This window comes from Oryzias latipes, chromosome 9, assembly GCF_053564925.1.
Source record: "Oryzias latipes strain Hd-rR chromosome 9, Olatipes_Hd-rR_3.1".
In the NCBI taxonomy this organism is placed as follows: domain Eukaryota; kingdom Metazoa; phylum Chordata; class Actinopteri; order Beloniformes; family Adrianichthyidae; genus Oryzias; species Oryzias latipes.
Genome location: NC_136245.1, coordinates 19394666 through 19418811, shown reverse-complemented (window position 1 = coordinate 19418811; position 24146 = coordinate 19394666). Strand labels below are relative to the sequence as shown.

Here is a 24146-nt window from a genome sequence, read left to right as displayed (position 1 = left end):
ATGAATATTTAAAAAAACAGACCAGTCATTTCCGAGGGCAATAAGGTCATCCTGCAATTGTTTATGTACTTTACATTATTTTCTATACAATCTTTTTTCTAGGTACAATCTTTAGACAAATTTCAAATCGTGTTAATAACATGCAATTTGAAAAGTTTGCTCATTATAGGCCATCAATGCTACATTTTCAAAGGGAAGATATAGAGGAAGGACCCAATCAGGACTTGAAATAGGACTCGTAATGCACAGACTATGCAACTTGTAGTTTCAGAAATGATAAATTACAATAAGAGGTGAGCTGCATCAGCTCCAGTTCATCATCTGCTTTGTTTACTGTGTGAAAGGCTGGCTTTAACGTGTGTGGTGTTTGAAAAGATCAGTTTTTGAAAGCCCAAATTGCTGCTGAAAAACCTCCAGATAGAACAGCAGGACTTTTTTTTTCCCAAGTACAGCTGAAATAAAATAATTACCAGTGTAATAATGGAGCCTCTGTGTGTGTTAAAAATCTGTTGGATTTATGTGGTACAATAAAAGAAGATGATCTTTTAAAAGAGAGAGATAGATTATTTGTGTGGGTCGCCAGATGTATGTGGGTAGTTGGTAATGTACCTGGGCAGTCTGTCTTAAGTGCTAACTCTGTGTGAGAAACAGTACATAAAAGAAAATATGGAAAAATACATAAAGTAAAAGGCAAGTGTCAGGATGAAAGAAGTTTGCAGAAAGGAGGTTAGAAACGAAGGCATCAGGATGCAGAAAGAAACAGCAGGAAGTACTCTGAGTCCAGCTGGTTCTTGACTCTCAGGGTCTATTTCAAGGACTTGTCTCTGTTTTCTCTCCTTGTAAAACACTCACACTCACACACACAATCTTCCTTCACCCACCCACACATGGTAACACTCTCCAACATTTCTCAGTGTCTGGCTCCAATCTTTCTGTATTCTCCTTCCCCACATCATCCCCACCAACCTTTCCTTTCTTAACTTTTGCTGTATCTGTCATTTTTCACCCCTCCTTATTTTTGATCCACTAGCTGATAATGATGAATTTTTCCTCAGCTGCACAGGAGTTGGCAGAAAAGTTTACTCAGTAAACTTTTGAAAGTAAAGTGAAGTGAGCGCAGCTTTATGATGTTAATGCAGGTTCAACAGGATACTTCACAAGACAAAGCCATTTTTCCCATGTAACATCTTTTGCATGACTTTTGCAAAATATACTTTTTGGGAAACTAATTTCTTTTCATTACTGTCCTGTTTGAGATAAGCCAGGGAAACTCCTACTTTGCCTGATTTTGTGGGAATCATATTGCCTTTAACCTATAGAAAAAACTATGAAGTACAAATTTACAGAGCAGAACATAAAAGATTTGGTTCACTAGTTGGATGTTGCTAATTCTGGGCAATGCAGTTCTTTAAAAAAAAATATATAGGTCCTTAAAAAAAATGTTGGATTTAATAAACTATTCACATGGCACCCGCTGTAACATCCTTTCAAATGTTTTAATTATAGATTCCACTTTCTTTCAGAATCCAAAAGCAGCTTATTAAGCAAATTTTAACTATTTTTCTGCCAACAACAGACAAAAAAAAAAAAAAAAACTTTTTTTCATGTTCTATGATACAAGTAATAAAAATATATGTAACCCCTCTTACCCCAACATCCTTCTTGGGGACCATTTATGAAGCTGGGACATAATTGAGTGAACTTTGGCAATAGGAAAACCTGACTTTCGTCTACCTGTTTGCCTAAATAGGTGTTTACAGTGTTACCAAGTTCATACTTGGCCAAGTTCAGTATAAGGGAGGCTGTGCGCAGGCTGCCATAAATCTCTGCAAGGTTTCTGGGATGTTCAGTCCAAGTGAACAAACACACCACAATATCATCCAAAACCTCTTTAATTTGAACGAGGGATAGTAAAAGCTGTAGGGGGAAAAAAAGGTGTGATCTCTAAAGCAAAAAGGGAAACTGTCAATTTGATTTATAGAATTCTAGCTTAATGTTTAAAGATCTAACTCAATTAAGTTCCATGCATGAAGACAGAAAATGATCAAATACAGTAAAAACTTTAAAAACCAACAATAGTTCTTAAGATTATGCAATCATTTGTTTAGGATTGATTGTTTGATTCCAGGCTGTTCCAGTCATCTGTTAAAGTGTTCTCAGATAACAGAACAAATCATCAAAGAAGACAGTTTGGAAAGTTAAAAAATATATCATGCAAAAAGGAAAAGAAAAAAGCTATAATGTTTTATCAGTTCAATCTTTTTCTGACACTATAACATTTTTCTTAAATTACATATATATAGTCTTGTTCCTAATGTTTTAGGTGCTTGTGAGGATGCAAAACTGAATAATACATCTGAAAACAATGATTTCATCCAAAACTTGCACCTTTGATGTCAGAGGAGAATGTACTTTGTTGTCAAAAATAAGTTTTACTGAATTGTTGGCTTGTTTATCTGATCTCTACAGCATGGTGCTCCTTTCTGTTTGATCTCAGTTAAATATCTTTCTCTGCTTTTCCTCCTGCTGTGCAGTAACTTAAAAGGGTCCTCAGCTTTAAAAGTTCTTGCAAATTTCACTTCTGTCAAAACTTGGGAGCAAGGTGTTGTTAAGCAGAATTTATAGTTACACAAAACAACACTGATCAGGTTTAGCATTACGACCATCTGTATGACAACTTTTTAGAAGTGCTTTTTCTTGCCAAAAGTATAGAAACATGGATTCTACCACTATTCAGCATCACTGACATTGGGCTGTAACATGCCGGACATTTTTAGTTGGTGGGGTGTGGATGTCCATTTATATGCTATTGCTGATGTTTTCATGTTGACTTGTCTATGGCTTCATCGTCAATTTTCCGAACCAGTGTTAAAAGTGTTTAAGAAATTAATCTACAAGTGCCTCATTTGAAGTGCCATTTAGTCCCATCTGTATCAGTAACTTGACAATTTTTAATGTTTGTCACCTGTTCAACAAACAAAACCTTTCTTGGATAATTCCTGTTAAATACTGAGCATTCCACACTGCAAAACCCCTTAGGATTATAGTTTAGGTGACTAATTGGCTCTTGTCAAACTCGGTCAAATTCAAGCCCCTACAGTCTTGTTTTTGAATTTAAAGCTAATCTGGAAATCCCAAATGTTGAGGTTCCCCAAATGACTGGCTTTAAAAGGGAGCAATTTTACGTTGACTTGAGTTTAGAAGGCCATCTTTACTCCAAAAGTAAACTTATGTAATGCCTAGTGTCAATATCTGGGCGGCCGGGGTTTAGCGCAGGTAGGGTAGTCGACCGCTGATCGGAAGATCGCAGGTTCGATTCCCGCCCTGTGTCGAAGTGTCCTTGGGCAAGACGCTGAACCCCACCTTGCCTCTGGTGGAAGGTTGGCATTTGTTTATTTAAACAAACGTATAAATGATTTTACATTGCAGTTTTCATTGTTAGGCCTAATCACTTCGTTAGTTGGAATTTTGTCATATTTACTTTTGGACCAATGGGGGACTGTCCTATACTTAAGCAAGTCTATTTGTGTGGATTGTATTTAAAGAGACAAACTGCCTTTATTCGAAATTATATTATTTCTTTTTTATACCTTTCTATTAAAAGAAAGGTGTAATGATTAATCAACGTAATCGATCAATCGATTTATATTCCCAAAATCATTTTTATGTGGAAAAACAGCAGTGAGCTGAACTTTCTGTAACTAAAATGTGAATGGATTTGCCATTGTTCTTGTGTACTTGTTTGTACACATATTTAATTTACACTTGATTATCTTGCAAGAAATATAAGAAATCTTGAAAACTTCACCTGCACTGTTCAGTACACAGTTATTTATCTCTGATTCACACCAGTTGAATTTTTGACTAAAGATATCCTGGATCGATTGCAGGTCAATGAATCGGATTAAATTGGAACATTCAAAATGAACCAATATCAACTTTGAATTGTATCAGCAAACATAAATTATGAAATTAATCGAATGATAAAAATGAATCGTTACACCCCTGATTATAGGCCAAATAAATTTGGGGGATACGTGTGCAGGATGTCACCTTGAGGTTTTGCTTCCCCCTTTTTTTTCTTTTTCTTTTTTTGTTTTGCCTTGCCCTAAAAAAGCAGTTATATGGTTCTAAATAAGACTGTACAAACAGACCAAGCAAAATGTCTCAACATTGTACCAAACCCTTTAGGGACAAACTTGCATTACACAACAAACGACAACCAAACTCCCACATTGTCAGATTATCCTATTGGGATATGGAACAGGATAAGAATGCCATTAAATGACAATTTTATTTTTTATGAAACAAGCTGTAATAGTTTAGATGTTTGGAACACCTCATTAGTTTGTGTTAAGCGCTTACAGTAATTCAATTCCAAAGCTTCCTTTTTCTCTCGCTCCTCCATTTTTCTCCCGTCTCCTCCTCACAACGTTCTACACTCTCTCCAGGATTATGTGCAGGCTACAGAGTTAGCACAGTCTGGATTAGCAGGGTCGCTCCTCCATGCTTGGTGCATTTCTTAATGTGATTATGCATCATCAAGCTTGTTTACTGTTAGTGCTGTAGCTACTTCATTGTTAAAACCTGACAAAAGTTCAGCCCCCTTCAACCCAATTTCCAGTGCCCACGCCCACACACTCAAGCAGTCCCTAAGCTGTCAACACCCCCCATCCACAGACAAACAAACTACTATTAATGTTCACATCTGGAAAGTGGAACATGGCCTTGAAGTTAGTTTTCTGTCTCTTTAAATATTGTGTTTTGAAAGAAATGTGTAGAGATACGTAATGACTGAAAATCTTAAATCTAATATACATTTTAAAATATCGTGTCATTTTTTAAATACTGTCAAAAGACAAATCACATCACGAGCGTTGCTGTTTTTGAAGCTCATCTACTATCTTCAATCATCAAACACTACCTTTCATTTAGGCAATAAATTCATCAAGACCAAGCTCTGTTTGTTCAGCTAGGCACTCCATCAGCACTGAATGAGCCTCAGTGTGGCCTGAGGGGGGTGCGACTTACACTTGGTGTGTCATTAGCTATTGATTTTATTGGCTCATTATCTCCCAATTAGGCTGCTATCAGAGCTAGCTGCCGTTTTCATTACACCATAGACCTGTACGATCTAACAAAGACCAATGCTACTGATTAAAGACGGTTTCAGCAATAACATGTTGCGTGAGGTCTTTGAACTCTCTGATATAGTTAGAGCTGAGGTGATAAAACAACATGAGGCTGATTAAAAAGGGCATGTCTCCTATTGGGCCTGTCACTGAGGTTAAGGTAGAGTAATACTAATGAATGCCTCAATGGTGGCATGTTTTGTTAATAATGTAAAGCCAATTATAAAACTGGATATTTGAAGATAGCAACACTTGAACATTTAAATATGAATTTTGTTTAAAATTTTAAGTACTTGCTCTCCGGGATCTCCGGGTTCATCCCACCGTCCAAAAACATGCTTGATAGGTCAATTGGCAGCTCTGAATTGTCCATCGGTGTGAGTGTGAGAGTGCGTGGGTGTGTGATTGTGGACATTCTACCCTGCGACAGACTGGCGACCTGTCCAGGGTGCTCCCTGCCTTCGCCCACAAGTGGCCAGGATAGGCTTCAGCAGTCCTGTTACCCCGAAAGGGAAAAAAAAATAGAAAATGAAGGAATTTTAAGCACTTGCAGGTTTTATATTTACAACACACACAAAAAATGCAAGCACACATAGAAATGGTGGATCCAAGATTTGTACTTTGGACAACTGTTGAAGGACAAGTACAATTATACTTGTGTGTGTGTGTAGGTGTGTGTGTGTGTCTGCATTGAAATACTAATCAGCTCTGTTAATCATCCAGGGTGGGTCAGCCTCCAAGGCAGGGACAAAAATCGCCTTCCATCAGGTAAATCCCAGCAAGGAAATAAAGTCATGCAAATTAAAGGTCTAGAAAAAGATTATAGTGGCCATGTTTGTCCTTCACTTTGACCATGAAAGCTCTGCCAGCTGGGCAATATGTCTCTCTCAATGTGTATTACTTTCCTAATTAATCAGCCACTGACTCCTCGGAGTGATGAGATTCATAGGAGTTGTCTGTAAAATGCTATCAACATTCTGGCCTTGCTGCCACGGTATACAGAAAAATAGCTGACAAGTGTTTTCTTTACAGAACTTTAATACAAGTTTGTGTCTTTTAATTAAGTGTTTGCAACAAAATATTCTCGTTAAGGGGTAAGCTTTTTTAGAATTAGGCCTTCAAATATTTATTTCACACATTTAATTGAGTATCAAAAAAGCACAATCTGGAAACTGACAGAATGGTCTTGCTGTGTATGTTTGCGTGTCCTTGGTGGCCTTCCCACCACGCTTCATTTTTTGTGTTTAGGAGGAGTTAGTTCCCTGATCCGTGAGAACTCTGTAAGTGTCTGCCTGGTGATTAACTCTGCGTCGCAGCACAACGTCTTTCCCCCTCGCTGCATAAATGGGCTTTAATTGAAGGAGCTGGCTCCTTAGCAGGGAACCTTTTTCGCTCTGTGTCTATTAAAACGTCATTTTACAGCCAAAAACGAAACACGTTCCCAATCACTGCCCTTGAATTATTGTTCTGTAGCTCGAGGCTTGTATTTTAAAGTCACTGAATAATTGCAATCAGATTATTCTAATCAAGTGCTGGAACAGTAATTACAGGTTGCAGTCATTTAAGCTGCCGTGGAACTCCCATACACACAGCCAGTGTGCACGTTAAAAGTTTATGTCGCAGGAGATAAATTTAATGAACAGGATTGTAATCTTTCAGCTGCTTCTTGACAGGTTTCTTATGTCTATGAGACTCCAAGCTTCAGGTACCAGTAGCTCCACTACCCCGACTTGGGTTTCATGTTTTTACGTCCTGTGGGCCATCCTTCCCCGTGGCCACGCAAAAACTGACAAGTAGTACTGTCCCCTTCAGTTCTCCTATTTGTAAGAGAACCGTTTCCTCCCACTGCTGCTAACCTGATCTGCGCCCAGGTCTGGATATCATGTCAAAGCACACATTAGGCGACTTAGTGCTGTGCCAAGCTGTCACAGCGGCATTAGAATTACAATCTGGGGGTCTGTGTGACAGTGGAACCGTCTCCCCTAATCCTGTTTATGCACATCTGTATCACCCTTTTCTAAAACAGAAAATCCTTATTTTTTGTTATGTGTGTGTGTATTTGTGTGTTAATGTGCATCAATAAATGTGTGTGTCCATTGAATATTGTCTACTTTTGTGTTTGCATCTCCAACATGTCTCTCTCTCTCTCTCTCTGTGTATGTGTGTGTGAATGTCTGAATTGTGTTAATGTAGAAGGTATTGCACATGCCCCAAATGTATAATTCAATATGACTAATCATGGTGGTGGCTGTCAGCCCAGCAGCAGTGGCTGACAGACTGGGCCCACAGCTAATTTGATAAGGTTACAATGCACTTGAGCTGAGAATCAGACTGAGCAGCAGCAATGGCATCACCAGTGGTAGCATGGTAACACAGATTTTTAAGAGACCACTTGATTTCTTTTGACAGATTTTGTCCAAAACTATTCCCACATTGACCCAACATGGTGATCTTGGCTCACTCTCATACACAATTTATTAAAGCAACAAAGATGTAGAAGTTTTGCAATAACTAAGAAAGCCATAAAAGGTAACATTATATTGGGCCCCTCAAATCTACCACCAGTCTAATGCTAGGTACATAATGGCCTCAGTAACTGGCGTTAAGTGAATGTGAATGCTTATGTAAATTGCAGTAAACCTGCGTTTCGGACTTCAGTGTTCAAAACAAGCAACAAAGCAATATTTAAATTCGTTTTCAGGCTTTACATCCAAACCAGTTATTCATTGAACACTGTTGAAAGTTCAACGAGTTGAATTTTTGTCTTCTTAAACACCAAATTGACCAATCAGTGTGTCACATTTGGTAGGGACATATGACTAGAGTCCTTTTCAAAATGCGGAAGTTCCAACTGATTGAAAAGTGATCATAAAGAAAAGCTTAATAATTGAGGTTTGTGCCTGGACGGAATGATATGACACCAAGTCTTTCATATATCGGAATAAAGCTGTGAAAGAAAAAGCCTGGAACAAGATTTGCACCACTTCGACATTTCCCACCAAGCCTCTTCCAACTGTAGGTGGCGGACATAAGCTAGTAAACAGTGGAAAAACAAAAGAAGAAGAAGCCCTTACCTGCCACTCCCTGCTTGTCCGGTGTGAACACAGTATTTGAGTTTATCAACTCTTGCTCTTTATTTTAATATAATTCAACATAAATTCTTGGGAGGTGCTGTAAATATGTGTAAAAGTTATTTGAAACACAATGTTTCTATATTTTAGGACTTCAAATATATTAGCAGTGTTAAATTTAAACAAAAAAGTATGATTTGATGTTGGTTTTTATCTGTATCTCTCCTCATTATGTGTTGAACAAGTTCACACCAAAACTTTGAAAACTCCAAAAACTTTTTGTGAATTTTTGGCACGCATAATTTTTTTTTACATTTGTTTGATTCAATTCAATTCAATTTTATTTCTATAGTCCAAATTACCAACAACAGTCGTCTCAATTGGCTTTGGATAGGTAATTGAAAAAGTAAAACATAAAATCAAAAGGATCATGAATACATAGAATTCAATAGGAAAATACTAAATAGAGCTGTTTGACCACCGGGGGACAGTCTACCAGCTGTCCCCAACTTACCCCCTTCCTCATATAACCTCATATTAGGGTGAGGGGGTGGGGGGTCTAGCCTGCGATGCGCCTGGGGGGGGCTACTTGGCAGTGCCCCCCCTCCTATGGTTGCCGTATGGAGTGGGCCCCCCCTCTTTCGGTTTTATTTGCACCTTAGACATGTAGGGTCCTTGGTAGGGGGGGTGCTTGGACATCACTGCAAGCAAGCAGCAGATGTCCTCCTGGCACCCTACCCGCCAATTTTAACCGCACCTAAGACATTTAGGGCCCCTTGGTGGGGAGGGTGAGGGGACATCACTGTGAGTAATCAGGAGATGTCCCCTTAGTGCCCTACTCGCCAATTAGTACACACACCCCTCCCCCTTCAAAATATACATTCCAACATAAACACACACACATGCACACACACACCCTCTCAAACACACATACACGCACACACATTTTGCAAGGAAGGTGGGACCTGGGTCCATCTGTCCCCTACCCCTTCCCTGGTGGGGGGTGCGGGCCCCTTGGCGATGGCGGCCGTGTCCCCTGGGTGCCGGCTCCCTGGGCCGGCGGTGCTCTCTCCGCACGGTGGGGGGGTTCATATTACACCTGAGCCGGGGGTGTTCGTGTCCCTGGGGGGTGGGTCCTGGTCCTTGCCCTTGAGCGCTGGGCCCCGCCAAACTTCCAACAGTGGTCGAGCCTGGTCGGGCCATATTTATAACACCCCTTGTGGAACACCCTTTTTCCCCCAGGGTTCCCCCCTCCTGGGCGGGAGCGGCGGGCCCCTGCCTTGTTCCTCCCTGGACCAACCGTGGGCCGGGTGGGTGGCTGCCTGGAGTGCGGAGCGGGTCTCCCTTGGGGGGTCCTGGCTCGTACCTGGGGTTGGGGCGGGGGGATGCCCGGAACTCCTGGGTGGTGGTGGGGTGCTCGTCTGGGGCTGTGGGCGTCCTTCTCCGGTGGGGCCCTGCGTTGGGCTCTTCCGGCGCGGCGGGGGGGCTGCTTTCCTGGCTGGGCTGGGGCGGCGCTCTCTTTCCCTCCGCGCCTCCCTGCTCTCTGGCTCTGTGGGCCTCGCGGCGGTCCTGCTGGCCCTGGCCTGGGTGGCGGTCTTGGTCGCCCGGGGGGGCGGTTGTTCCCTGCCTGTTCCCATGTGGCGTTGGGGGAATTCCAGCTGCTGCTGCGGCGGGGGTCTGGGTGTGGGGGTGGCTGGGCGCTCCTCCTCCTTCTTTTCACGTTCCACCATCCATTTTAGAAGAACATAAACACTCACCTGAGCACAGGTGTTAGCTCACCTTTGCACTAATAGTTTGCATGATTGAATGAATGAAAGATTTCACACTAGTTGGTTTAAAGGCATAGGTATACGTTCGTGAACACTATCTGTTTTGTGTACATGTTGACATGTGAACATTTTTTGCAGCTAGCAGGTGTGTTGATAACATTTGAGTGTGTGCGAACAGGCCCCGCCCTTTTTGTACTACATTTGAACCGTACCGTAATGATAAACAACCAGTAAACCTGTCTGCTCTATGCTGCTTCATGGTCTTACCCCCCCCCCCCCCCCTCTCACTATCACCCCCCCCCCCCCCCCCTCTCTCTCTAACATCCCTTTCTCTTCTTCCCTTCTTTCCTTTTCCGTCCGGTCCAACACCAAAGATTTTCAAACATGGTTGAAATGAATAAAGCTTGGTCTCAATTACAAAAGGGGTTTATTCAGTCATACCTTTGGTTTGTCTGAAGATTAATAACCCCTATTGTTAAAGTAAAATATGTCCAACACAAAAGGCCCTCAGCTCTCATCTGCCTGCCTAGCTGTTGGACAGGACAAGGTAAAAAATAAATAAATAAATAAATAAATAAATAAAAAATACTAAATAGAACTAACAAACTGACTAAGCTATTCTGGCATCCCTGCCCTTAGGCCCCCCTTCGCGGTTAGGAAAAACTCCTAAAAAAAAACAGATTCCGGAAAAAAAGAAGAAACCTCAGGGGTGCCCACATGAAGGAGGGATCCTCCCCCAGGACGGACAGGCGATTTACCAGAACTCATAGAGAAGAATTAACTTATCTTACCCTACAACTACGTATTTAAAGTCCAGCAGACGAGCTTCATCCAGATGGAGTTGGGGGGACAGTCGGGGGCGCGGGTCAAGATCCACAGCCAGGTGTAGGAACAGTAGTAGAGGCGAGCCAGAGACGAGGTACACGGTCAGGTACAGAAGCATGGATGAGCCAACTGGAATCTCCCCAATAAATGCTATTCTGTTAGCATTTATTTTCTCTGATAAACACCTTCCTTAGTGGTTGGATTTCATTTCAATATAATGCATAACGTTTTTTTTTTTTTTCTCGTTTGGTTTGGTTTAGTCTTAAACAGAAGGATGAGTCATGCTTTGATGTCAATTTTTTTAAAGCAACAGTGATTTTTTTTTTCCTGGTGGGCGTGTATTTGCCATTAAGTTTTCCTATGCTAAAGAATTGTATATCCTTTAAAAGGATTATTTATTACCTTTTATAAGAAGTACCTACGGTGGCCCTGAAGTGCAAACCATTCAACAAATCACTCGATACAAAAACATTTTTAAGATCACAGCAACAATTTAAAAAGCGTATTACATTTTAGAAAACAAAACAAAATTTCAGAAACCAAAACTTAAAAAAGAAAAAAAAGAAAAAAAGATTTCAGAAAACAAAATTAATTTCCAGGAAAAAAAAGAAATTTTACAAAATGAAAACATTTCAGAAAAAAAATTAATTTCCAGAAAACAAAATGAAATAAAAAAAATGAAAACATTTCAGAAAAACAAAATGAAATATTAAAAAATGAAAAACATTTCAGAAAAACAAAATGAAATATTAAAAAATGAAAAACATTTCAGAACACAGAATGAATTTCCAGAAAACAAAACGAAATCTTCAAAAATGAAAAACATTTCCAAACCGGAAGAAGCAGGTACTATGGGACAACGCTGATTGGATGATGATTTTTGTCAATCATTTGAACTGAAAAGTATTTTAAATGAAGCGACGACGGATTTTATCGTCCAAACAACAATGTACCATGATAATTCCTGTATTTCCCATTTACATATTAAATCAAAAATGCAGCAAACAGATAATGAAGGTTTAAATTATTTTTTGAATATTTCGTCTGAAGCAGAACGGTCACCCGGAAGTAGTTTGTGTGGATGACGTCCGTTCTGCAGGTAAACAAAGAAAGGGATGGTAAAACGTTAACATAAACTTTAATCTTTGAATATTTAGCGGATGTGATGACAGAACGCACGCAGAAATATCAACACCAACCAGGTTTACAAATGTTTCAAAATGTCGTGAGAGGATTCTGTCTAAAGCAGCAGCTGTGAAGAAACGGGTGTTAAAGACGGCGCACATCAGGAAATGCAGTCCCGCCATCCACTGATAAGGTATGGAAGCACATTTGTTTGATCTAATAAATGTAGCGTTAAACGTGATTTCTAGGTGGGTGTTTACAGACAAATCCAAGATCCTTCAGTCATACGTTAATGACAGGTTACCTCATCAGCTGGAGAGGGGGGGTCACGTGGGCAGGATTCTCAGACAGGTGTACCAGCAGCATAAATCAGCAAAGCTGTCAGGTAAACTGCAGCAGTTTGTGTCTCAGAATAACATTTATGAATGCTTCTTATTCACACTATTAAGATCTGTGACTTTACAGTGTGTCAGTGCACAGAAACATGACAGTAAATGACTGGATGTGCACATCATCAGACATGTAAAGGTGTGTAACTAACGGTGGCAAAGTCTGTAGTGTAAAATAAATCTTTAAAAAAAACGTTTTAGTCTTTCAGGCAGAGGAGGAATACCAAATTGTTTTAGAATGTATTTTTTATAAGACTGAAATAATGTATTTTATTCTGAGTTTGGTGTTTTGACCCCTCCCTAATGAATTTCTGGTTTAACCCATTTTCTCCTCATTTTGATGAACTCAACTTTTTCCTGAATGAAAGATGAACGGTAGCCGATGTTTTTCTGTCAGGGATTTTTAATTTATTAATTTATTTCTGTCAGGGATTTCAATGGAGCTGGAGTCCAGTGCAGAGGAAGCTGCAAGCATGTACGAGCAGGAACTGGGGTCCCCTTACCTGTGCATCTTCCTCTGGATGTGATGCTGAGCAGCAATGTGGACAAAACTTCCCTGACATGACTCTTTTTGATATAGTTGTTAAGCACAAACAGACTTTTCCCAGATGCATTTTTTCCTCTAATAAATGTGACTGACAGGTACGCTGAGTAAATGCTGATTGTAAGCGCAACATTTGATTGACTGCATGAAGAAGCCCATAAAGGAAAATCCACAACCGTTTCTTTGTTTCTGTTACTGAATAACGTATTCATGTTAAGTTTTCAATAAATATACTGCATTGCTATGAAACAAATTTGTTTATTTTCATATCCATTATTACAATCCTCACATCAGCATTCAGTTTTTTCATTGACAAAGAAACATTTCTAAACAACAGCTTTGAAAATCAAACATCATCTTTGTTAATAAAGCTTTAAAACCTAAAATGGTAAACATGGAAAAACTCCTAAATGAAGCAAGCCTAATATGAACATTTTAAACTGGAGTTTTGCTTAAAGGAACATTAAGTTGTTTGGAGTTGTACAAGTGTTTGATGCGATTCCTCAGATGTGATTTCCAGATCATCAGCCCGACACTAAAGCCAGGAATTGTGCTTCGTTTTTCACTCCCCACTGCATCATTTACAACTAATCAGGCTTATGCAGCAGGTTAAAGACGTTTTTTTAAAGGACCTGCAATTTTAAAAAAAAATTAGATATTAAGGTTAAATAATATTTATTGATTACATTTCACATAAATCATGGTGACTTGCCTGTACACTGCACAGTGATATGAATGACTTTAGTCTTCTTGTATTCCCATGTAGAGCTGCCATCTGTTCTTCTGCAGCACAAACCTTTCTGGAACTTCGCTTTGAGAAACTTCACCTGCAGAAATATCACATGTTAATTCAATTAAGTATTTTATAAACTTTAAAGTTCATTTTTAAGTTTCAGTATATGTGTATATGCATGGTTCTAAAATATACAATGCACTTAAATATTATTTCCCATAAGAACTTGTTTACTGATTTCAGTCTTAAAATCGATTTTTAGCAACACTGATGCCATATAATTACTGTAATTACTGTATAAATCACAGAATCAAGCTGGCTCGGAGCTTTTTCTCTCATGTTGTCACCGAAAACGGGAACGGCTATCATGTGAAGACGGTTCGTCTCCATCGGGTTCTTTTTGCGCATGCGCAAGATAAAAAGAAATTATCTTTTCAAAGCAGCACTTTAACATCCTAAAATTAACATCCTTAGAGACATGTGACTGACAAAAGAAAAGATCACAGAATTGATTCTTACCTAAAGATGATTGACAGCGTGAACCTCGCAGCCGTAGACATTAGCGCACAGCGTTCAAAGTAAAAGTGCTCACAAACTACTTCCGGGTGACCGTGTGTCAGGCGAAATGTTAAAAAAATAATTTTAAAGTTCATTAACAGTTTGCTGCATTTTTTATTTGATATATAAATGGGAAATACGTGGATTATTATAGTACATTGTTGTTTGGACGATAAAACCCGTCGTCGCTTCATTTAAAATACTTTTCAGTTCAAATGATTGACAAAAATCATCATTCAATCAGCGTTGTCCCATAGTACCTGCCTCTTCCGGTTTGGAAATGTTTTTCATTTTTGAAGATTTCGTTTTGTTTTCTGGAAATTCATTCTGTGTTCTGAAATGTTTTTCATTTTTTAATATTTCATTTTTTTTCTGAAATGTTTTTCATTTTTTATTATTTCATTTTTTTTCTGGAATATTTTTTTTTTCTGAAATGTTTTTCATTTTTTAATATTTCATTTTTTTTCTGGATTTTTTTTTTTCTGAAATGTTTTCATTTTTTAATATTTCTTTTTTTTCCTGGAAATTAATTTTGTTTTCTGAAATGTTTTTTTTTGTCATTTTTGTTTTTCAAGTTTTGGTTTCTGAAATTTTGTTTTGTTTTCTAAAATGTAATGCTGCTTTTTAAATTTTTTTTTTTTTTAAATTGTTGTTGTGATCTTAAAAATGTTTTTGTATCGAGTGATTTGTTGAATGCTTTGCACTTCAGGGCCACCATAAGTACCAGAGGCATGATATATATTTTAGCTATATTTAGTTTAATACAAAAAAGGAACACCAATTTGAAAAAAAAAACATCAGCTATTTTTTGAGCTTAATATGAACTCATTTCATGGAGAACTTTGATAATACTCCGCAGAAAGTAACTTCCGTCAAATTTCGAAACACAAAACTGGAGGTAGTGGTTGATATGTTTAAACTAAAGTTTCCAGTGGAAAATCCTTAGGTATTTCAGACAGAATTTTTATTTTTGAGCTCCGTTCTTGTTAAAAAATAACTTGCATTGTACTGTATAATTGATTGTAAAGGGGATGAACTAAAGCCCCTCTGTCATGGCTTTTGAGAGTAGAAGAAAGGGCGAAAAAGCAGGAGGCAAGGAATGTCGTCAAATACTTAAGATAAAACTGACAGGTTATTACACTTTTTTTCCATTTCAAAGTCCAATATAAAATTTCTATTATAAGGACAATTAATTACCCGGGCAAAATGGCAAATGTGCATTCTTGTCAGGTGGAGTGTACTCTGATGGCCTTTTTTCAAACAGAGAATGTGAAGATTTGATCTCTTCTAATGGTTCTGCAGGAAAGGGTAATTACGGCATGGTCAAAGCTAATTTGCTTTCTGCCAGATGAACTGTTGTATTTTATTGCAGGCTGACATTTTAAAGTAATTATGGCACTGTTGACCCCAGACAATTTCACTTGTAGTGTGGACTTGGGTGATCCTTGCTCTCAGTCTTTCTCTCTCTGTGCCTCTCCCTCTGAATGGAAGTCACAAGCGTAACAAGGTAATGACACGGACGGAGAGACCCATATGGGTTCCTCCATCCGGCTCAAAGCGTCCGAGCTTCACATCATCATTACCTGCCATGCATTTCACATTGGCTTTGCATCTAGGTAGACAAATTATGTATGAGCATTTGTTTTGTTTTTTTAGATGCATAGTGTGTTTGTGTGTGCTTTGCCTTTTTATCCCAGTGTTGTACTCATTGTCCATCCCATAGATCAGTGTATTGATGAGGGTGTAATTATGTGCCTCAGTGATCATCTCTCTGTTTCTTTACTGCACAGGAATTAAGTAGGCAAAGGTCAGGGTACGCTCTGTGGAAATTGCCTGCAGAAAATCATATGGCGATGAGAGCAATTATGGATTTTTTTCCCCCTCCTCTTAGAACTCCTCTGTCTGTCTTCTTCATATTCTTTTTCTTAGCATTCTTCCTTTTGTTAGTGAACAGTTGAGCAGATGTCAATCGATGTGTGCATTTTGAAGCAACCTCCATATTTGTACTCCAACAACCCCAGAAATTATCTCAGCAAATTCTTTTGTCACTGCATTTTGACAATACAGAAGCAAGCAGAATTGACACACATATGTACATAACCACACACACACACGAATAATGTCTGGTATTAGCAGGAAAGTGCTTTATACTTTTATAGAATAAAAACTACTTTCATTAACACTCATTTAATAATTACAGTCATCCATTCTCAAATATATTTGTGAATTTAAAAAAGAAGAGAAGAAAAAACAAAAAGATTATGGTGACAAGACCGTTATCTCCTGTCTAACAAAGAAGTTCTAAGCTGTACATATTTTTATGTTCAACCAGAGTAGGCTGAAATAGCCCTACCCAGCAGGTGTCTTTCACACATGGTAATGCTGAGAAATACACCCTCGCATTTAGCGTGTCAGTGATCACAATGGTCTCAAATCTCACAAACACAATGGCCGTCATCTTCAACGAAGACCTATAGCTTAAATGCATTAGCCAACATAAAATTACACATGTAATTTGCAGTTTTACACCCCAGAAACTCATTAATACCAACATTGATCTTCTTATTTGCCTCTTCATTAAATGAAAAATTTTAATTCTACCGACTTGGTTTGATTTTTACAGTTTGAATAGATAAAAGCTAAGAGGCTCTAAACAGTTTGTTTTGGTACTAAAGGTGTGGATAGATACATGCAACAGAAAAAAAATGTTTTACAGTCCATTTTTAGTCTCTGCCACTGTCCTGCTTGCAACAAACCTTATTTCTATACATTACATCTCACACAGCTGTCACTCAGTTCTTCAAAGCAGGTTTTATTGAATACTAAAGGCTTTGAGGACATCTACCAACTTGTATAAACATTTGGATGGAAGGATCAAAGGCAACACGGCTGCTCTATGCTGCCTGTAGGGGCTGTAAGTGAATATATAACCTGCTGTGCATTGTGTGGATGGCATTTCTCCTCCATCTCTCAAAGAATTGAATGCCTAATTATTTAAGCCTTGTCAGTTGCTTGATACGAATTTGATAATGCAAGCCTCCAGCTTTATTCTCTGTACAATCAGGTTTTTAAAAACCAATGGTATTGTTACTGCTGATCACACTCACGTTTGCAATTCAATATTAACTCACTTTCTCTCATTAATATTTATTGAAGCCTTTGCAATGTAATTTTTTGATCATACAGGAAAAAAATTGTGCTGGGAAATTGCAATAATTTTACTCTACATATAATCAGAAACCTATTTTTATTCACCTTAGCAATGTTTCAATCACAAATTCATCAATTTTTTGCCAAAGTTGTTAATAATTTGTATCACTAAACCAAGTTGTAAGCATTTCAATTATTTGGTGTGCTTACTTCATGATTTCTTTTGCTTATTTCAACACTTGCTTTGTCTTTTTCTTCTTTTGTGCAAATTTCAAAAGTTAAAAAATACAAAAATGTGGTTTTACAAATACAGGAAGATTTTAAAACTGACAAATTAGATGATCGCAGGTGAGAGTGTCAAAATTCAGCACAGTGGAGCGTCTACAAAATCTTTTCTTTCAGAAGGGGAAAAAGTTGCTCATCACTTTATGCCATAAAAATGACTGGCCAGTCAAAACTGGAGGGCCAATGATTATCATCGTGTCATTGTGACATGTGAAAACATGGTTTGGTCAAGATTTTGTCTTTTTAGATGAGGACGTTAGCTAATTTGTTCTCAAACACAGTTTTTGTCACAAGTTCATTAATTCTTCACAATTCCAAACTTACGCAAAATTGTAACTGATCTGAGACATAAAAAAAGTCTGACGTTCACACAAATATCATGCAAATGACATGTCTGATAACCTTTATTTTACCCTAAATCTCATCTCCATTTTTGTCTCACACCTTTAGGGTTTTTTAAAACAAGAAATTATGGGTATCCTGTCGGCTGCGGGAAGGGTCGTGCATACGGCGCTGGGGGTCGGTCGGCTGGGGGGGGGGTTACTGCGTGGCGGCGGGGGTAGGGAGGGTAACCAGATGATTGTGAGTATGTGTGTGTGAGTGCATGGGTAGGACGGACCTGGGGGCTGGCTCGCTGGAACCCTCTGGGGCTTTCCCTCCCCATCACAGAGAGGGGAGGGCACTGAGAGGGTTGGGGGGGGGGGGGGGGTTGGGGGCTCAGATATTATGGCGGGGGGGGTTGTAGTGCGTAGGGTTTTAGGGTTATGGGGGGTGGCTGTGGGTGCGTGGCGATCCCTGGGTTGCTAAGGTCGCGTGCCTGGGCTGGCTTGCGGAGACGGGGCGCCGGTCGGGTGGTGGCCGGCTCATGGGTTCCGGGGGCCCTGGCTTCGTCCCTGGCCTTTGTCTCGGTCTCCGGCGCCCGGTGGCCCCCATGGCTGCCGCCTGGTACGGCTAAGCGCTCCTGTCTTGTGGCCTGTGGGCCGGACACTGCGTCGCTTGTGCCTCTGGCCCTCTCTGTGCCTGGCTGGTGGGGTGGGCGGTCCCCTCCTCCTCCCCTCCCGGGCTGCCTGGGTCCGGATGCTGGGGGGGCTTCTGGCCTGGGGGGCTCTCCTCCCCTCTCCTGGTCTGGCTGGTCTGGCTGGGTAGGATCTGGCTCCCTTTATGAACACATGGTTCACGTCGGCAGCATGCATGTATCTCCACCCCCACGTGCACGTGCACACTGCCACACTGCTCCCTGTCTGCTTCATCCCTCCTCCTTACCTACAGTGTATTGATGGACAGATTTTTTTCGCTCATCTTAGTGTCAGATTTTCACCTTTTATGTAACATTCGTCTTTCCAGCAGATCTGGTATAATTGTTACAGCTTAAAATAATAACTTATTCAAATCAGTGCTTGTATCCCCCACCTTTTCACCTTTCTTCCTTTTACTCTCTTCCACCCTCCCCTCACATTCTTCCCCTCTCCCTCCCCACACACACTAAATGTAACAAATAAATAAAAAATAATATGACAAAAAGGGGTTTATACAAATCTACACTCTAGTTTCTTGAAGCTATATAACCTCTTTTTGTGATAGTAAAACCTGTCCAACACAAAAAGCCTTCAGCTCTAATCTGTTTGTTCAGCTGTTGGACAGAACAAGTTAAAGAGAAAAAAGAAAAAAACAAACAAACAAGAAATTAATGCTATCATGTGTTTTCAGATTAACCCTTTTGTAGCATTGAGTAGTTTACATATGACAGTATTTTATTGACGTTAAAAAGTGACAGAAAATAAAAATATTTTAGATCATTAAAAATCTCCATATACATATTTGTTCAAAACACACAAACAAGTTTCATGGGTAACATGTTTCAATGTGAATTAGACTTTTTCTTCCCTATTTTCTGCATATCGGTGAAGTCTTGTAATGTTTACTTACATTGATGCTTCTTTTATTTGAAGAAATGGCTTTGGCACTCAGTAAAAATCTTTTTTTTTTTTTTTCTAAAGGACAGACTTAGATATCTATATCTTACGTAAACTAATTTCTTTTGTAAATATCAGAGTGAATAAAATACTTTTGATGTGCTGGTCCTTCAAAATGTTCCATCATCTGTTATACTTTTTACTTTTTTTCTCTTTTCTTTTTTCCAGAAAGGATCGTTTTTGTATTTGTTGTATTGCCTTCTTATTGCAATTTATCAGATTATTAACCTTGTGGATAAAAAGATTAAATGTTTAATATTTGTTCAATGCCCTTTAAAATCAGGCAAAGATAGTTTTCCGGGGGTTCTTCTGAGTATTGTGTCATGGGCTTTCACTTAACTAATTAGAGAAACAGCAAAAGTTCTAGAGGAAAACTGGTCAGCTGTAACTGTACTGGCTCTGCTGAATGAAGTTACTACTCAATGGAGCAAAAGTTTTGGTGATACTACAAAAAAATAAAAAATAAAGGAATATGATCATTTATGGATTTGGTCATTTTACTCACTTAACTCAAGTCTGGTTCATTTTTTACTGTCTGTTTTTAAAGTAAATACAGGATTCATTAGCTCATTTTCTCTATCCCTCCAATGAGGAATATAGCGGCAGTGCTAATTCCGAAATGGTTTATACCAACCTACTCCTGAAACAAATACAGCTTTATCAGACTAAAATAAAAAAAAACGTTCAGCTAATTGTGAAAAATAATATTTGTACAAGTTGAGACATCCCACTTCATTGTTATGGTGGTAATGTAATAATTTGTCAGATAAGCACTTGTGGATGGGGTGAAGCTACAGGTTAGATTGAATCCCTGGAGGAGCTGATGTTAATAATATGACTCCTGTATTAGGTTAGTCTGGTTCCAGCCTGTCTGTTCTTGAATGTGCCTTAGAATTCCCATTTTGATTACTTTTGGATGAGCTTTTTAGTAAGAAAAAATGTCTCTTTAATTCATCATGCAATCAACCAACCATATAATTTAAACACTTCTATGGGAATTAGTGTAATGTTATGATAATTGCCATACAATTCTGTGTAATAATTTTTACCCTAGGTGGAATTACTACATTTTTCACAATAAATGTGGGTAATGTGAGTTTTTAATGAGTTTATGAATGATTTAAAGATAATATTAAACAGTTTTAGTGAGGTTGTTGTTGTACTCCAGTACTTGAATCTGTTTCTTTTAATGTGAATGTGGGAAGAAAAGGACACACCTCAAAAAGCTAAAACAAGGTTTTCTGTTCTGACTGTTTGGTCCTGTTCGAATAGATGAGTCTTCGGTAAAACACATGTTCAAGTCTGAGCTTGATTTAAAGGAAGTCAAAATTTCCATTTCCTGCTTTCTTTTCTTTCTGTGATATACATCCAGGTCATCACCCTGTTTGTAACAGAACCCATGTTCTTTGTCTCAAAGAAAGGGCTGAGTGCCCAGAATTATCGTGTGTGAGGTTGTCTACACACACGTGATATTTCTGCATTTGTGTGTCTGTTCCTGATCGTGTGTGTGTGTGTGTGTGCACGCGGTGTGTATTGTGGGGGCAGGGGCATTGCTTTCACAGCCCATCACCTTCACTTCCACACCCAATTTGTCATGAGTGTCACGCGTCAGGGTGAAAGCTGAGAGAGTCACCACAAGAAAATGGCTGCTTCCACATCACAAATGGGGAAAGAGAAGGGGCAACGGCTCCGGAAAGGTGGCTGAGGTGTTCCAATGTGGCCACACAGGCAAGACAGTGAGAATGAAAAACTAATAAATAAATAAACAGCCTTCTGCCCTCTCCTCTGATTGTGTGAAAGGACATGGCGACAGCTCAACATCCACCCTTGGTAACCTGAGAGTTGTTTTTCTAATGTTGTGTGGTAGCAATGCTAAGTGAGTGGGTGTGGTAGGTGCTATGGCTGCCAAGGTTCTGACTCTGACTGATGAGCTGTGCAGTTGGTACTGGGCATCTATAAACATCTGCCTCGCTTTTGAGTGGCAGGTCATTAGCAGTTTAATCAGATTCTAGTGTAAAAGCTGCTTGTGATTATTGGCTCCTTCTTGCCCCTCCCTGACTCTGCGTATAAGTATTGCTCATGATCTCCTGTATTCTTCTTTTTTTCAAACCCAATTAACTTTTTATTGCCATGCACTTTAAATAATATTCACCAAAATCAACATTTGAAATGTAAAAACAAAATATATTGTGGTTTTGTTGTATGAGGGGGTGGAGTCATAGTATTGTGGTGAATGTTAAATATGTCTTTGTATGACTTTTGTGTAGGCCAAGGCCACACAGTCACTAAAAAGCCATTCCAGTGGAGTAAGGGTTGTTGCTGGGGAATTATGGACTTTTGAAATCTATATTCATGTCATGGTGGAAGCCATCGCTGATATCCTCACCTGTTCCAATCCCCCAGCATTAGTCTGCCAGCGGTAAAAGGCTTCCTTTGCTTATGCTCTGACATACATGAATACGATGACAATTAAAAATGAATGAACACATTTTTTCAAAGTAAATTATTTGGTTTTGGAACGTAAAAGTGTCAATTCAGAACAAAAAGAAAGCCTTTGTGCAGGAGCTCCACTGATGGACAAACAGTTTTGGGCACATTTGCTATTTGACATGAATCAGCATATGGGAGCCTTGAACATAAACCTGTCTTTAATCTGTCTATAATAATAGGATAAAATATCAAACAAAAATGTCCATCCTTGATTAGAGACTTGTTTATGTATGATACACCTGTCGTGGAGCTACGACAGGTTTCAACACAAAAAAGGGATGTTTTGTTGTGACGCTAAAACTTTATAATAATTTACTTGGTTTCTTTCACAGGTTACATCTAGTCTAATATTTGACACACACATTTTAATTGACTCATTGTTGTATGCAGCTAGAGCAAGAATGCCTAGGACTCACAGCATAATTTATTTTTATTTTAGAGCAGTGGTCCCCACCCTTTTTTAGGCGATGAACCAGTTTAATGTCAGACAATATTTTCACTGACCTGTTGGAAAGGGGTTGAATTTGGTGTTTTATTTTTTTAGGCTTCTGGTTTCTAAAAAATGTTCTCAAATTAAAATGCTATTATAATATTTTAATATATTTGAGTTCGGAAAGATAATTTAACTGTCGATAGATGTTTTAAAAATGCTGAAAATTCAATGAAAAAAGTTTATTTGTAGAAGTAGTTTCTCATATAAATTCATTTTCTTCTGTTTATTCCCTTTCTGGGTCACTGGGCTGCTGGAGCCTATCCCGGCCACTTGTGGGTGAAGGCAGGGGGCACCCTGGACAGGTCGCCAGTCTGTCGCAGGGTAGAGTGTCCACACACCCACGCACTCTCACACCTAGGGACCTGGAGTCCCAGGAGAAACATGCAAACTCCACACAGAAAGGTCCCCCATGGATGTGGTTCAGGTCCCTGCGCCAAGCCTTAAACTGGGGGCCTTCTTGCTGTGAGGCAAGAGCGCTAACCACTGCACCACTATGCAAGTTGTTTTTAATTTGTAAAAAGATAAAGAAAAACAACCTTGCAGGGTATTTTTTCATTGAATGCCATCATAACACTGAGAACTCAGATCAGGGACAATTATATTTCAGGGAAAGAGATTTTTTTTTTTTTTTCCAAAACAATCTTTACTTATGGTGCATTTTTCTTTAACACAGGTGGGTATTTTCTTTTGAAAAGTATCTTAACAGATAGCTGCTTTTTGCTTTAAGAAATTTGTAAACGTGTCTTCCACGAATGTTTACAAATCAACAACTTTGTTTTAATGAATCTTGACTGACTGGAAATTTTTTGTAGCTGGTTTAAGCTGAGACATTATGCAGGATCAATTAAAACAGGATGTAGATTTAGTCTTAAACGTCACAGCGAGGCTAACAACAGGGCGCTAACTTCAGCCTTGGCTAACGTTTACTGTATGATACATGAACTAAACAAAATAAAAAGATTCAAGTATCATAAAACAGGTATTTTTTAAATGTAATATTAAATATACATATGCAATGTCTTCAACTTTATTATCACCATAACGTAAAATAAGTGATTCGCCACATATTATTACTCCTTTTTTATTTTGCATATAACAGACATGTTTATACATTCCACATAATTTGCACATAACTGATATGTTTATTTTATATTTTTTTATATTATTTGTATTATGCACTTATTGTACATGTGGACAGTTACAATAAAGGCATATTTAGCAATCTATAATACAAAGTGGGCCTTATGCGTGGAAACAACTTTTGCAATCAATCTATATATTGAGGAAGAATCCTGGTTTCGTCTGTAACAAGCAGCTTTCATTTTCTTTGAAGTCAAAGACTCTTTCTCAATGCCTCCTTTCTCCCCAAAGAAACTTTCCAAAGATGTTTTTTTCATTATTAATTTTGTTTGCTTTGGGGTTCTGATTTAGCAGTCAAAGCAGCCATTTTAAAAAGACAGGATATGTATTTTAGATGAGAACACAGGATGTGGTGAACAGAATCTGTTAGTTCTCCAAAATAAAAAGTCCCTCAGAATCAGAAAATAAACAAAATAAAAAGAATAGGATAAAAAGGAAGGTACAATATTTTCTCATTTTTTTGTCTGCG

The 24146-nt window shown here is 38.8% G+C and overlaps 1 protein-coding gene and 2 long non-coding RNA genes across 14 annotated transcripts in view; 2 read left to right on the top strand and 1 right to left on the bottom strand.

Moving 5' to 3' along the window:
- LOC110015624 (uncharacterized) overlaps positions 1–24146 on the top strand; it is a 143684-nt gene that overhangs the window by 45107 nt on the left and 74431 nt on the right. The gene's annotated exons all lie outside the window — the stretch shown is intronic.
- On the top strand, positions 11547–13108 carry LOC144994425 (uncharacterized). Its single transcript, XR_013657958.1, has 2 exons — positions 11547–12115; positions 12741–13108. It is a non-coding gene; the product is annotated as an uncharacterized LOC144994425 (long non-coding RNA).
- LOC144994424 (uncharacterized) lies at positions 13098–14331 on the bottom strand. The gene is made up of 3 exons (XR_013657957.1): positions 14108–14331; positions 13568–13682; positions 13098–13487 (listed from the first exon to the last, which is right to left on the bottom strand). It is a non-coding gene; the product is annotated as an uncharacterized LOC144994424 (long non-coding RNA).